Here is a 16825-nt window from a genome sequence, read left to right as displayed (position 1 = left end):
ACAGCAGTGGGGGCATGGCTGGCACATACACAAATGATGGCGTTATAGCTCAAGGTGGTAATGTATCCAGACCCTCCTGCCAGTGTCTTCCAATGTCTGTACACAGCAGAAAACATGCAAGGCCAAGCTACCTACCCAGTAGCAGAATTGCTGCAGTCTGCAGTAGGTCCATCTCAGGACTCAGCTGCTGGAAAGAGAGGGCCACCTTGACCTGCTTTTAAAAGACACTGCACAAACAGCAGTCAAACACTTCACATACTTCTGCCACTGAAGTGACATCTAGAAAAAGTCTAGAGTTATGTGCATATTCATCACACACTGTCACTAGAGGAAGTGTCATGGGCATTCACACACACATGGTTTGACATTAAAACTCTGGTTGTACTGAGGCTGTCTGTGCAATGTTCTTGCAAAGATTTGTGAGGATGTTTCATTAGTTGGCAAGAATGGGATATTTGTAAGATGTGAGGAAGATTTAACTATAGATGAAGACATGTTTTGCGAGGCATGAGAAGTTGTAGACGGTATTAAAGCAGAGCCCGATAGGCTTTCACAATCAATATTGGGTTCTACTTGGCAGCCTCTTCAGGTTATTCCTACTCTTCTTGATGATCCTCTTGCTGCATCTGGAGACTTCCTGCTCTACTGTCTCCATGACGACGCCTTTTATTCAAAGTTGTGCAGCATGCAGCACACAACCCTTGAAATCTTAGCCCCTACATCTATCAGAGCACCTGAAAAGCAGTTACATTTAAATGGAGTACTCAATGATTATTTTGGTGCATGGATGCCTCTCATTATACCTGTGCGCAGTTGGTGTCCTCAGATATCGTAGAAGTGTCATGAGCCATGGGCCTTGGCGTTAAAAAGGTGCCCAAGGTGCCCACCCGATTATCCTCTGCCAGTAGCACATTTTTCAGGTGAGAAACTGGAGCGGCAGTTAAAAATCGGCCCCATGATTTCTAGGTAGTCACTTTACTGATTTTACCCAAGGGATTTAGAGGCGCTAGCCACAGAGGGATATATAGAGAGGGGGTGGGGGAAGGGGAGAAGAGAGAGAGTGAGGAGAGGAGAGAGAGCAGGAAGAGAAAGGGGGAGAGAGCATGGAGACAGCAGGAAGAGGAAGAGAGAGAGAGAGAAATAAAGAGATCCATGAAAGCTGGTCTCTGTTAAATTAGGTATTTATTTTGCCGCTGATTCCCTTTTCAGTTGCCGAGCAGCAAGGATTATCTGAGCACAGATTTTGTGACTGTGTGGCAAACACTGTTTATAGTAAAGGAGCTGCTTTCATTTGGCCTAGTCTTTTTAAAAGTATCAGTGACATGTTTACCCATACTATTTTGCCACAGTACTGAATGCACAACTGGAATAGTACACCTTTTTGCAAACTTAACTCCACAATAGCACAACATTAAGACATCAGGACAATAAAGTAGCTTTTCTTAAAAGGACTACAGTTTAATTATAATTTTTAAAAAATAATCATTTCATTGTTCAACCAGCATCGAGAAGTCAACGTAACTAAAGTTCTACTGCTTTTATTTATCACATTTATAGCTTTAATCTTTGCTGCATTGCAGATGAGTTATATCATCTGGGCATGATCTAGCAACTGTTGCTGGACCAAATAACTGGTCCAGCACTAGCACTCGAGTGCAAGACAGTTTGTCAAATACTGAGCTGTGATGTTACCGAGCTAATTATAGTTCTGGGTCTCAAGTGGCTGAAAAACTGACCCTTGAAGACACTTTGCAACCACACAGAGGCCAATATTTTGGATGTTACTCTCATCTCCAAAATAGATGCTATGGAACTGAAACTATATATATATATATATATATATATATATATATAAATATATATATATATATATATATATACACATATATACATATACACACACACACACACACACACATATTGAGCAGTCAATATACATTCTAACCAATGGAAAATAGCACTTGGAGCTTGTCAAATCTTTATTCTGTACGTTTATCATACTTGTATGATAGTAGGGGACAGAATAAGCACAGAGTAAGGAATATGAAACAATATATTTCTCACTTTATTTAGTCGCTGTAATAATGAGTCCATTCTATATATCACTTATTATACAGTATGATAAATAGTGTTGTTACTTTATGAGGCAGTAACATTTGTAGACTGATTTAAGAAATGCCCGTGTATCATGTTTTGAACAATAACATGAATTACACAGGAGGAAAACTTAATGAGGTAAAACTTATTTGCTACTTGAAAAAATATGCACTGCAATCTCACTTCGGATATTAAAATACAAATTCATATGAAACTATATATTATTAAATCAAACATTGTACATGGGCTAGGTATAACAACAATTTGCATTTATATAGCATCTTTAACATAGTAAAATGTCCCAAGGTGCTTCACAGAAGCATTATCAAGCAAAATTTGACACCGAGGCACGCAAGGAGGTATTAGGACACGTCAAAGAGATAGGTTTTAAGGAGCGTCTTAAAAGGAGGAGAAAGTGGTAGAGTGGCGGAGAGGTTTAGAGAGGGAATTCCAAAGCTTAGGGCCTAGACAGCTGAAGACACGGCCGCCAAAGGTGGAGTGATGAAAATCGGGGATGCGCAAGAGGCCAGAATTGGAGGAGCGCAGAGATCTCAGAGGGTTGTAGGGCTGGAGGACGTTGTATTCTCTAGAGATTGGGGTTGTATTCTCTAGAGATTACACAAATTGGGGTTGTATTCTCTAGAGTTTAGAAGGTTAAGGGGTGATCTGATCGGAGTTTATAAGATATTAAGGGGAACGGATAGGGTGGATAGAGAGAAACTATTTCCGCTGGTTGGGGATTCTAGGAGTAGGGGGCACAGTCTAAAAATTAGAGCCAGATCTTTCAGGAGCGAGATTAGAAAACATTTCTACACACAAAGGGTGGTAGAAGTTTGGAACTCTCTTCCGCAAATGGCAATTGATACTAGCTCAATTGCTAAATTTAAATGTGAGATAGATAGCTTTTTGGCAACCAAAGGTATTAAGGGATAAAGGCCCATATCCCTTATCAGCCATGATCTTATCAAATGGCGGAGCAGGCACGAGAGGCTGAATGGCCTACTGCTGTTCCTATGTTCCTAGATAGGGGCAAGGTCATGGAGGGATTTGAACACAAGGATGAGAATTTTAAAATCAAGGGTTTGCCAGACCGTGAGCCAATGTAGGTCAGCGAGCACAGGAGTGGGCGACTGCACATTGGCAATGGCTGAACAGGATTTGGTGCGAGTTGGATATAGGCAGTAGAGGTTTGGATGAGCTCAACTTTACGGAGGGTGCATGGTGGGAGTCTGGCCAGGAGGGCATTGGAATAGTCAAGTCTAGAGAGAACAAAGGCATAGATAAGGATTTCAGCAGCAGATGGGCTGAGGCAGGAACGGAGACGGGCACTGTTATGGAGGTCTTGCTGATGGAAAGGATATGGGGTTGGAAGCTCAGCTCAGGGTCAAATAGGACGTCAAGATTGCAAACAGTATGAATCAGCCTCAGACAGTGACCAGGGAGAGGGATGGAGTCGGTGGCCAGGGAATGGAGTTTGTGGCGGGGACCGAAGACAATGGCTTTGGTCTTCCCAATATTTAATTGGAGGAAATTTCTGCTCATCCAATACTGGATGTTGGACAAGTAGCGAGACAAATCAGAAGCAGTGGAGGGATTGAGAGATCAATTATTCAACTAATTATTAAAGGATATATAAAAATTAATGAAATCTTGTTCATAATTTAGGTTTAGTAAAAAATAAAGGCCCTTTGATTTAATCTTTCCAGAATACCAACCCTAGCATCTTCCCATTACAGCATCTGTTTCTGAAATGGTTCCAGTGTCCAAAACCATCCTTTCAGGCAAAGTACTCCAGCAGTTGAGTATCCTTTGTATAACGAAACACTTCCTGACCAAAACGTCCTCTTCACAACCATAAAATTGTAATAAGATGTGACATATAAAAATAAATGTCACATGTATAAACAACATATATGGTAATATATCTTTTCAATTTTCTTCCCTCCTGTATGTTGCTGCCTCATAGTCCCACAGGTACTAACAGCCCTCTACTACTTCACCAAAGTGGTCAATTTTTTATATGTGAGATTTGACAGTGAGTGGTAACAGGCTATTCAACTATGAAAGCATAATGGCTATACCCAATGCTATCCTCATCCAACATCCACATGTACACTTTCTGCAGGAGTTACTGGATAGTGAATGGGTTGAGAATCCTGGCTAAATTTACCGTCCATAGCCAAGTAGCATTGAAGCCAATTAAAGCAACGGCTGAGATCAACTCATTTGACAAAGACTAGGGATTGAACTCGAGACCTTCTGGATCTCTATGGCTCACTACCACACATTTACACATGTACTTACACCAAGTCACTGGGGATTTGGTACAGGTCATTAAAGCTACACCAAGTTTAGTATAATTCATGCATATTTGTTTGATTATGTAATCTTCTGCACCCATAACCCTGCTGCACATTAGGCATCGGTTCTCTGCATTATGGATTGTTGGGGCCTGTTAAGCACCCAATGCGGAACAATTTGACACTGAAGCACTTCAGACACATAGGGCCAGAACTGGCGCAGAGCGGCATGGCAACGCTCACAGCAGCTCCTGCAAATTAAATTAACGAATGTACTTACTGCAGGCTCAGTGGCGTCGAATTGCTTGATTTTGAACTTTTAAAAAATTGCGGCGATCAACTCAGCCTGAGCAGCATAAGTTAATGCACATGGAACAGTCTGTGAGAATAGAAGACATGCCCACAAAATCTGTCAGGAAGAGATGTCACGCCCACAAGCAGGCGAGCAGACTTCATTCCTTTAAAGTTAGTATTCTGGAAGTCATTTTATTTTTTTTTAAAAATAAAAATTTTATTTACAAAGCCAAAGAAATAATTGAATTAAATTAAAGAGACAGAAGTAAAAACAGTTTTTAATTTTTTTAAATTTTTGTATAATGACCAAAAATTATTAAAATAAGGAGTAATAGGAAACTCCACATCTTTAAAATTTAATTTTTAGTTGTTTGGCAGTCAGTAAGACTAATCGTGCTTTTAAAACATAGTTTAGACCCGGTATTTTTAAGTGTACCTGTTTGGTGGTGTAATTAGTTACTTTCCAGCTGGGCGGATAAGCAAGTTTGCGATTTTTCAGTGATTTCAATGATTGCAGCGTGCAATGTCCCTTTAATTCGCAGCTGTCAATTCACCGGCAAACCAATAGGAACAAGTTCACGATTTCTGCGTTTTAGTGCGCACGTGCAAATGCGGGAACTTGTTCCTTCGATTTGCCATTAAAAATGGAGAGCACTGTTGAGCTCCCGCGTTATTTCGGGAGCAAGTTCTGCCCCATAGAGCCTGTGCAACAGGCTCAGGAAAACCTAAATTCTGATATAGAGAGTGGAGCGTCTAACTACCATTCCATTGACTAAAGACCCATATAAGTAGGCACTATAAGAGAGGCCTCTTCCCTTCACTTGGGTCTATGCTCTTAAAACTACATGCCTCTTTTTGGTATATCTGTTTGCAAGTCACTATTTCCTAGTTACATTACTGTTGTTTTGCAAAGGAAGATGGGGAAACCTCTCGGAGTGTTCCTGAAAGCTTCTTGTAGTTATATTGCATCTGTCATCTACACCTGTTTGCCTAGTGAATAATGTTAATGTGCTGATTTGCAAGACGCTAAGGGTATCTCTATGGGCATAGCTCTCTATTTGCAGATTCTGAGAAGACATGCCGGACAAGTGCGTTATCACCTGAGACACTCCATTAGGATCTGTTCTTACACCACCATCTCTGAAAACACCAGCACATAGAGACAGATTCCCAAACAAGACCATAACACAACTATGCACATTCTTGCAGTCAGGTATGGGAACCACATCCTGGGTAGAGACCACTCTGTCAGTGGCTATGAAGATTATAGCTGCACTGTAGGAAAACGGTATGTGAGAAAAGATGTTACATTCACTTTTAATTGTCTCCATTATTTTACATTTCACTTGTATGGAATTTTCTGCTCCCATCACTGATGTACTTCCTACATCCATATGATTCTGCAATTGACACTATGCTGATGAACTGACCTAGAAAAATTTGGATGTTAGCAGCAAACTTCTATTTGAATCTTTCTAAAAGCTGCCAATATAAATAATGTCAATAGGGGGAAAATGTAGGCTACAGTCACCATGTGGGAAATCATAGGTGCTCTATGACAACAAAAGTGCAACTCATGGTAGTTATGCCAACCTTACCTATCGCAGATTCAAACAGATATACATATTATAAACTCCAATTAAACTTTCCTCAGCACACTATAAAATACTGAAAGATTGATTTTGAATAAAATTAGCAAAATGTGTGCATTTTGTGTTTTCAAATAGTCTCATGGAGCAAAATTAACATTTAAAGCCACTTAATTTAAACTGTCAGATGCATATTTTATTTATAGTAGCTGGGGCTATTAGCAAAGTTACAAGGGTAGGTTTTTGTCATACTATCATTAGCAATCTTTTTAGGCTGAATACAATTCTTTGTCTTGAATTAGCATCCACAGCTGCAAAATAAATGCACACGAAGCACGTTCATAATTGTCCTGCTGGCATGAGTTTCAGAATGCTGAATGCATGCAGAGTGAAAAAACAAGTCAAAACAGTGATTGACCCATTTCCAAAGGGAGAAGAAAATTTGAGCTATTTGTTCATAATAAGTGAGCTTCATCCATAAAGTCTTCAAGTTAATTTTTTTCTAAGTTTTTCCAGGCATTTTAATAACTGACATTTTTGAAAACATAGATAGCATTTTAGTTCACAAGTATAGATACCCTCATAAGTTTCTAGTAGCAGAACACGCTGTACTGAAAATTTGTGCTTACTAGTTAATTTGCAAGTAGATTTTGCTGAGTTAGCGTGCTGACATGCTTTCCCAATATCACACCCTGATTTACTATGCTGTTAAGTAAACATTTGTGAGAGAGGTCTTTTCACTGTTTAAAGAAATCTTACAGTGGTGTTGCAAATATATCACTTTTAAACTCTTTGCCTTATATTTACTGAACCACTATACAATAAATTAGAGCTCTTTGTCAGTCTAAATTACAAAATTGTCCACAATCGGGCAGACAGTGATAGAGTAAAAACTCAATCACTCTTGCACCATCTGTTGACTCAGGCTTCTGTGTCTGTGCATAGTCCAGCTGACAGCCACCAAAAGTCGCACATTCAGAGCCATCAAATTGTGCTGAATCAGCAGTGATGGGAAATGAAAGGCCCGATTCTACAGACCGGACGCTCAGAGATAACCAGCACTACAGCTGAGGGACCTATCACAACAGCACATAATTATGCCTAATGTCATCATTATCAGTAGCTCCTTCACCCCAGGCCTAAATATTATAATCAACCAAACAATGAAAAGTGCAGATTACAGAAAGAGAAGGCGTTCACAATAACACTAACAGCTGCAGTTCCATTTCAGTCCAAGGCCTCTTATTGGTAATAACTAGTGTAACTTTTTAACCACACAAAATAAAAAGCACAGTGTGGACATGAAGGAAATCGAGGGATATGGGGATAGGGCAGGAAAGTGGAGTTGAGGTAGAAGATCAGTCATGATCTTATTGAATGGCGCAGTAGGTTCAAGGGGCTGTATGGCCTACTCCTGCTCTTATTTCTTATGTTGTTATGTGAAGGGGGGAAAACAAAATCACCGACAATGTTACCAATCATTAATAACAATGGACCCGAAAAGTTATTCAATTGTTTATATTGTCCCCTGAAATATACAGTTTGGATTATTAACTGTTTACAACTTACAGAAAGAGTAAAATATTTATGTTCATAAAGATTTCTTTTCATTAAAAAAAATTAATGACCTTAAATTTTAGTTAGAAATCCTTTAATCATTATTATAAATCAGGATATTTAAGTAAACAAATAAAAGGGAATGTCAGTATGAGTTTACAGCTAATGTTGAGAGGTGCTCCTCCCATGTGAGACAATCTTTAAAGCTATTTGGACCCTAAAAATGGTCAGTTGGCATTGATTTAAAGTATTGCCACTCACAGCAACATGTGCCATAGAGCTCCTCAGTCCTATTAGATAGTTTTGCTCGCACTTTAATTTCACACTTGACATTCTTTTGTATCGTAAAAGTACAACTTCTTAAAATTGCATTATTTAAAAATGACATTTGGGAATATTTTATCAGGAATCTACTATTAAATTATGCTTTTACTTTAACTGTTAATACAACCCTGGAGCTGTTCTTTTATTGTTGAGAAAGTTATCAATGACATTAAAATGTTAAAATTGTTAGAAATTATTCACGTGATCTTTTCTTCAAATAAATGCTTTTATTAAACAATATATTTTGGGAACAGCCAGTCTTTTTCAAATCTATTCTGTTACTAAAACATATGTGAAAAAAAACATTGAATAGATTTTTTTTAAAAAGAAAAATCCACTCAAACTTCTCTAATAGCCCCAGCTGGCTGACGGCCCATTATCTTTGCCTAGTCCTGTTTAGTTAATTACTGCCACTGATTACTCAGCACTAAACAGCACCATCACCTGCCTCAGTCTGACACATTTATTCCATCTATGCCACATGGTCAAGGGACAGATCTGGCAATGGGTCACAGAGAGGGGCAAATAGCCCTTAATAGGAGGTGAATGTGTGTATAGAAACCAGACAGCTGACAGTATCTGGATAGTACCATGCTGGGTAACAAGGTAACATGGACATTAATAATACTGTATACTTAATAGTCTATAGGATGGAAAATCAGGAGCTGCATACCCACAATTTCCTGACCAGTGTTCCCTGCGAACTCCATTCCTTGCCAGAAGTCACTGGTCGTGGAATCAGCCCTTATAATGTTTTACTGAGCTATGGTTTGCTTTATATCTCATATAAGAAAAAGCAAAGAAAACAAAAGGCTATTCATCTCATGGAAACTCACCCCTATGGTTTCCTAACTCCCCTATTTTAACATCCAACTGCATTTTGAATGTTCCTAATAATTTTGTTTCTACTTCTCTGTCTGGTGGATAATTCCAAACATGTATTATTGCAAGTCAGGTTCGCCCTACTATATTTCTGTTTTAAATTTACTTTCATTCTTTCATTTAAATTTGTAACTTTTAATCCTAACGTCCTGGTTTACTTTGAAGTAGAAGTCTGGGTTTACTTTATCCATGCCATTTAATATTTTATATATACCTCAATGAGGCTCCACCTTTTACAATCTTCTTTCAAAATTGTGGAGATTATGCTTCTCTTAATCTTTCCTCATTACACATCGGATCATTCGTCTTGCACTTTTCTGTACTATCATCAATTCATGCATGTTTTGTGGTGTTGTTATGAGAATTGAACACAGTGCTCAGATGTGATCTGACCAGGGTATTGTCACGTCTTAGTATAACCTTATCTACTCTACTGTTCTGACTATATAGATTCATTTTTGCGAGTCGAACGGCAATGTACTGGCATGTGGCACAGGGAGTGATCAGAGACCTGTGTATGGGTGGCAACAATATCCCTGGCTCTGTACTTGCTTAAAAACTTTAACTCTTTAACATCTTCCAGTTCTGATGAAAGGTCTTCGAATTGAAACGATAACTCTGTTTCTTTCTCCACAGATGCTGCCTGACTTGCTGAGTTTTTCCAGCATTTTCTGTCTTTATTTCAGATTTCCAGCATCTGCAGTATTTTGCTTTTGAATAAGTCTGAGGGCATCAAAGAGAAATGTAAAGTTGGAGATAGGATGGTAGCTAAAGGGAACAATGGTGGATATTATTTGAGAGGGACAAATGACAGCAGTGTTCAAGGTGGAGAAGGATGAGAGAAGAGAAGAGAAGACACCATTGAGAATGTCAGATAGCACTGGTCAAGCAAGGGAGTTAGGTGATGAGTTGAATTCAAGGAGGTCGAGAGTGAAGAAGGTTAGTCATGTTGAGATGAATTTGGTGTGGGCCTGGGAGAGATGAACGAGAAGCTGAGGAGAGATAAGGGGGTGGGGGGGGGGAGGTTCCCTACTTTAAGGTTGCAGAGACAAGAACCATGGGAACACTGGAATTGGGAAATAGTGAAGGACTTGGAGCAGACAAATGCATCAAAGGCAGAGGCAAGGGAACAGGTCAAGTGCACATATGTCAAAGCAGGTAGAAGACCAAAGGAGAGGAAGTTGAGAGTTTGACTGCGTTGGAAAGGTGATCATTTTCTCTAGAAGCGGAGGGAGATTTTAGAGGGTTTTGAAGCAGGTAGGGTTATGTAGGTATTATGGCAAGCAAGGAAGTGATTTATCCAAGATCCAAATTTCACAGGTGGAAAAACCTCTCAAGATGACAAAATTCAGGGTTTGGCCATGTATGTGATTTGGAGAGCGTATGTAAAAAGCATGGTTGAGTGACAAGAAGAAGCAAGAGAAACCAGAGGAATGGGGCAAAGGGAATTTAGATGAAGATCAAAATCACCAAGGATAATAAGTCACTCGGTGCAAAGGCAGAGTAAGGAAATGACTGAGGAAATTTCAGCAAGGAAGTTGCCAGTAAACTTGGGACAGCTGCTGACAAGAAGGATTTTGAAGGAGAAATGGGAGGGATGGTAATGGAAGAAGTGCTTAAAGCAACAACAACTTGCATTTATGTAAGTGCTTTTAAAATAGTAAAACATCCCAAGGCGCTTCACAGGAGCGTTATCAAACAAAATGTGACACTGAGCCACATAAGGAGGTATTAGGACAGGTAACCAAAAGCTTGGTCAAAGAGGTAGGTTTTAAGGAGCGTCTTAAAAGAGGAGAGAGAGGTAGAGGGGTAGAGAGGCGGAGAGCTTTAGGGAGGGAATTCCAACACTTAGGCCCTAGGCAGCTGAAGGCAAGGCCGCCAATGGTGGGGCGATTAAAATCGGGGATGCGCAAGAGGCAAGAATTGGAGGAGTGCAGAGATCTCGGAGGGTTGTAGAGCTGGAGGAGATTACAGAGATGGGAGGGACGAGGCCATGGAGGGATTTGAAAACAAGGATGAGAATTTTAAAATTGAGGCATTCCCGGACCGGGAACCAATGTAGGTCAGTGAGCACAGGGGTGATGGGAGAACGGGACTTGGTGCGAGTTAGGATACGGACGGCATAGTTTCGGATGAGGATCAAGTTGATAGAGGGTGGAAGATTGGAGGCCATCCAGGAGAGCATTGGAAAAGTCCAGTCAGGAGGTAACAAAGGCATGGATGAAGGTTTCATCAGCAGATTAGCTGAGGCAGGGGTGGAGACGGGCAATGTTATCGAGGTGGAAGTAGGCTGTCTTGGTGATGGAGTGGATATGTGATTGGAAGCTCATCTCAGGGTCAAATAGGAAACCAAGGTTGCAAAAGCAAGGCAAGATGCAAGGAAAGTAAGAAAACAGGTAAAGATTGGACCTAGCAATGAGAGCCACTCCACTGCTACAATGGTTATGATGAGCAACACGATGGAATGAATAGATGGGTGCAGCACATTTGACAAGGGGGGGGAAAGAAAGAGTCACCAGGACACTTCCCCAGTGTTGTGCTCAGGAAGCAGTCTCGCACCCAAGCAGGAGAGCAATGCTGAATTGGACAGGGAGGCCCAAGTGCAGTAGGTGATGCCAAAAAATTAGTTTATAACAGTGCACGCAGGCCTCATTAAATTCATCAATTTATTGTAAATATATGCTAATGGATCCCACAGTGAATTCTCTGTAGTCTCCTGTAGCCCTGCTCTTTATTCCTTGCGTGCTCATTTAAAGCAGGCACAGGGCAGCCTCCATAATGAACACTTGAAATAAGCCTCTATTAAAAGCTTGTGACTGACTATTTTTGGAAGAGTTGTTTCCAGCTCATTTTTAAAACTTTCACAGCGCTCTTTTTGCACAGTTGTTTAAGCATTCGTTTTACACTGTTTGCTGTTGATTTTCTGTAATACAGGTCTCCTTCTGCACAGGCCTCTAGCTATAGCATTCTTGCTGCTACCAGCTGCCAACCTCAGCTACAGCCAGTCACACTGCTTAGCATTGGCATTCCATTAGGCCTGTGAATGGCTGTGGTGGATTTGGAGGGGGAAAAAGGCAGGTGCATTTGCACCTAAGGGGGCTGATTTTAGGATGGCCGAGCGGATGCATTCAGGGCGAGGGAGGCTCCTAAAGTGCGGTATTCCCGGAGCGGGTCCGGAGCCTGGCTCCAACCCGTCCACTTCCGGGTTCCCCAATGACGCGTTCAGGTGCGCTCATAGCTCCCGCATACGGGACTCCCACTGGCAATTAAAGCCGGCAGGATGACAATTTAGATACTTACTTACCTAGTTAAGGTCCTTGACATATCTCATTGACAGGAGATTTTGGCAGGGCTGCAATTTTCATGGATCCTCAGCGTGTTTCCCGTGCTGTGGGAAACACTCTCTGTTGGAGCAGACGTGTTTCAGCCAGCAGCCAGTGGGAGATGCAAAGGATTTTTTGACATTTGGGGGAATACCTAATTTATTGCAGCAGGGCACTCTGTCACTTCAGACAAAGTTTTGGCTGCAACACCTTTGTCTTTCCACTCAAAATTATTAATTTATACCCTAAACTCTGCTGTGCAAACACATTTACCTACTTTGTGGACCCCCTCAAACTCACACCATCAGAATGGGGGGCGCCATAGCTGCATTCATCACTCCATCAGAGAACGAGCAACATCACCAGCCTCGCCGTCCACCTCCACCACGTGGAACTCCACAACACAGTGCTGCGCCACAGGCACCTGCACAAAATGGTCGTGCAACTACACATACACCCACTGTAGGGTGACCCAATGGGTGGCATCAAGTGTGGGTTTTCATGGAGAACCTCATGAAAGGGACTTATTGCACAAGCCAGTCAAGAATGGCCACGATGTGGCAGTAGTGGTGACAATATAATATTTAACGTGAGTTGAACCAAAATCAAATATAAATAAAAAACATGACAAACCATCAAATACCCTTGTGCATCCCCTTTGTGCTCACAAAACCTTTGCCTTATGCTTCCTACTACTCCTACGTGGTGCTTCCCCTATGGCTGCAGCAGAGGTAGTGGCAGGTTGCTCTTGTTCATGCCCTGGCCGATTAGAGGCTTTGAGCCGATGCCCTTTGGGTTTCGGTGCCCGTGAGGGCCCCTCCAAAGACTGCTCCACCTGCACCTGTGCAGGAGCAGACTCAGCCACCTGGAGAGGAGGCAACATTGCGGGTACTGGTTGAGAGGTGAGACATGGAAGCGCTTTGAGTGGTGTCTCCACTTCCATGTCCCCTTTCGCCATCATCCCTCTCCTGGGCCAGGCCCACATTACTCCTACCACCATGCTGGACGACAGTTTGGAGGACATGTATGAAGCCTTGTAAGGCCAGTGCTAGTGTATCTGACTGCCTGTTTAAGGCGGCAGAATGTTGCTCACCCTAAGTCTGAAGGGCCGTTGTCAGGGCCTCAATGGACTCATTGGTGAGCCATGCTTGAAGCTCGATAGAGGCTAGCCTTCCCTCCATGCCAGACATTCCCGCACTTACCCGCGACACTATCTCAGAGATGCCCTCACGTCCCTGTGACAGTATCTCGGAGATCCCCTCCTGTACCTGTGCCACCATTCCACTCATGCAGGAGTTGGACTCCTCTATCCTCTGCGCGATTGTGGAGAGTGCGCGTGGCACCTGTTCCAGCACCTCACAAATCTGCTGCTGCCCCTCGATCATTCTCCTTTTCATGGCCGGCCCCCAGGATTCAGCATCTGTGTCCAGCTGAGCAGAGCCTGGAGAAGAATGCTCCCACCGAGGCGGACTCTCCATAGCTGCCCCTGCCACCAGTGTCTGCTCGTGCTCACATTGGTGTGGTGACTCACCAACCGCTGAATGCATTGGTTTGAGTGAGGCTGACAGTGAAAGAAATGCATCAGAGGGTGAGTATGAGACAGAGCCATGACACTGTATGAAGATTGGGTTTCGTGGTAGTGGTGGGATGAGTACTGGAGAGGTGAGTAAGTGCAGGTAAGTTGAGGATGAGGTTTGAGTGGGTATGAGGGGTGATGTGATAAAGTAGTGTTGGCAGTGCAGAAGGAGTTGTGGGGTGGGGGCGGTAACGTGGAAGATGGAGTGTAGGAGAATGAGTAAGTGTACTCACTTTGGCTGACCTAGTTAGGTCATTGAAGCGCTTCCTGCACTGTTTCCAGGTACGCGATATGTTGCTGGTGCTGCTGACCTCCTCTGCCACCTCGAGCCAGGCCTTCTTGGTGGCAGAGGCAGGCCAGTTCCTCCCGTCCGCCGGGTAGAAGATCTCTCTCCTCCTCCTCACTCCATCCAGTAACACCTGGAGTGAGGCATCATTAAACCCGGGAGCAGCCTTTCCCCTGGGCTGCTCCATGCTGTAATTTTGGCTGTTTGCTGCAGGAGCAGCATTGGAGGACTGCCCCTTTAAATACAGCTCCTCCAGCTGACAGCCTGTGATGCGGGTGCGCAGTCCACCCGCTGCGCAGGTTTCCAATGGGAAACCCGGAAGCCAAGGTAAGTGGCTACAATTTACCTGCGATTGCGTGGGAAACGCACCAATTTGACTGGGCGGGTTACCCACGCGCTCAGTCGCCTCCCCGCTGCCAACCCGCCTCCCTGGTAATATTGGGGCCAAGGTGTCTGCAGCCTACCTGCAAATCGGCAAAGAAACTAAGCTCTCTGACTTTGTCTGAGAAGACCTGTCTTTGCTTCACAAGAGGCGTTGTGCCCTTTACTGGAACCTAATCTTCAGATAAAATCTTGCACAGGGACATCCCTGTCTGTTGCTGTGAAAGTGACCAGACCATTCAACGTTTATGCTACAAGATCTTTTCAAGTCATCACGGGGTGGCATTGCCCACATCAATCAAAACTCAGTCCATTGATGGATCAAACAAGTCCCAGATGCCCTGTTTGCCATTATGTCACTTTCCTCATGAAAACGAAGCACAGCATGAAAAGATTCAGCAGGTGGAAGGCTTCCCTAAAGTGCAGGATGTTGTTGGTGGCACATATGTACCCATCAAGGCCACTTGTTGGCTCCCCGGTTCTATCCAACACAAATGCCAGCACTTTGTGTCCCATATCTTATCTCACACATTCATCACCCTTGTCTTCACCAACCTCCACTGGTGTCCAGTCGAGTACATTCTCGACTGAACTCGTTCCACCTTATATCAGAAATCTTCTACAACTCGAAATCCTATTTGCATGCGTCACTCTTCAACTTCTAATCTACTGCGCACACATTCACCCCCTCCACTCCTCCCCGACCCTCACCATTCTCCACCCTCTCCCCCCACTCACACCATTCCCCACCCTCTCCCCCTGCCCCCTCCCCACAAGGGCTTTCAGTCACCACACTTTGGCACTCAAATTCTCTTCTTAAACTTCTTTCCTACTACAAATACCTGCTCGACCTTACCTACTGGACCATGTATTTGGTCAACACCCTAACTTCTCCTCCATCTCCTGCTTGGTGTACATGATTCTCCTTGTAAATCACCTTCAGACATTTTGTTACATGAAAGACAGTGTATAAAAAATAATTTTTTGTTGCTACCAAATGGAAGCAAAATTGTTACTTCTTTTTAAACTGTTACTATACAGTAATAATCATACTCAATTTTATTATATTAATGCAAAAGTTATATGCTTCATATCTCTATAAGGGGGAACCAGTGGATGTAGTATATTTAGATTTTCAAAAGGCATTCGACAAGGTGCCACACAATAAGTTGTTACACAAGATTAGGGCTCATGGGATTGGGCGTAATATATTAGCATGGCTAGAGGATTGGTTAACGGACAGAAAACAGAAGGTAGGAATAAACAGGTCATTTTCAGGTTGGCGGGTTGTAACTAGTGGGGTGCCGCAAGGATCAATGCTTGGGCCTCAGCTGTTCATAATATATATCAATGACTTAGATGAGGGGACTGAGTGTAACGTATCCAAGTTTGCTGACGATACAAAGCTAGGTGGAAAAGTAAGCTGTGGGGAGCACACAAAGAGACTGCAAAAGGATATAGACAGGTTAAGTGAATGGGCGAGAAGGTGGCAGATTGAGTATAATGTGGGAAAATGTGAAATGATTTACTTTGGTAGGAATCATAGAATGGTACTGCTCAGAAGGAGGCCATTTGGCCTATCAAGCCCGTGCCGGCTCATTGTAAGAGCAATCCAGTTAGTCCCGTTCCCCTGTAGCCCTGCAAATTATTTCCCTTCAAGAAGAATAGAAAAGCAGAATATTTTTCAAAAGGTGAGAGACTAAGAAATGTTGGTAGTCGGAGGGATTTGGGTGTCCTTGTACATGAATCACAGAAAGTTAACCTGCAGGTACAGCAAGCAATTAGGAAGGCAAATGGTATATCAGCCTTTATTGCAAGGGGGTTGGAGTATAAAAGTAAGGAGGTCTTGCTGCAATTATATAGGGCTCTGGTGAGACCACACCTGGAGTACTGGATATAGTTTTGGTCTCCTTACCTAAGGAAGGATATACTTGCCTTAGAGGTGGTGCAATGAAGGCTCACTAGATTGATTCCTGGGATGAGAGGATTGTCCTATGAGGAGATATTGAGTAGAATGGGCCTATATTCTCTGGAGTTTAGAAGAATGAGAGTTAGATGATCAGCCATGATCTTATTGAATGGGAGAGCAGGCTCGAGGGGCCCTATGGCCTACTCCTGCTCCAATTTTTTATGTTCTTATTTCTTAGTATGAACGCTAAAAGCCTGGAATAAATTTTTTAGCCCAACTGTCCATATCCAGATAAAGGAAACTAGAA

The sequence above is a fragment of the Heptranchias perlo genome, chromosome 1 (genome assembly GCF_035084215.1).
Source record: "Heptranchias perlo isolate sHepPer1 chromosome 1, sHepPer1.hap1, whole genome shotgun sequence".
Taxonomy (NCBI): Eukaryota; Metazoa; Chordata; class Chondrichthyes; order Hexanchiformes; family Hexanchidae; genus Heptranchias; species Heptranchias perlo.
The sequence above is the reverse complement of the archived record's forward strand: the minus strand, read 5'-3'. Positions refer to the sequence as shown.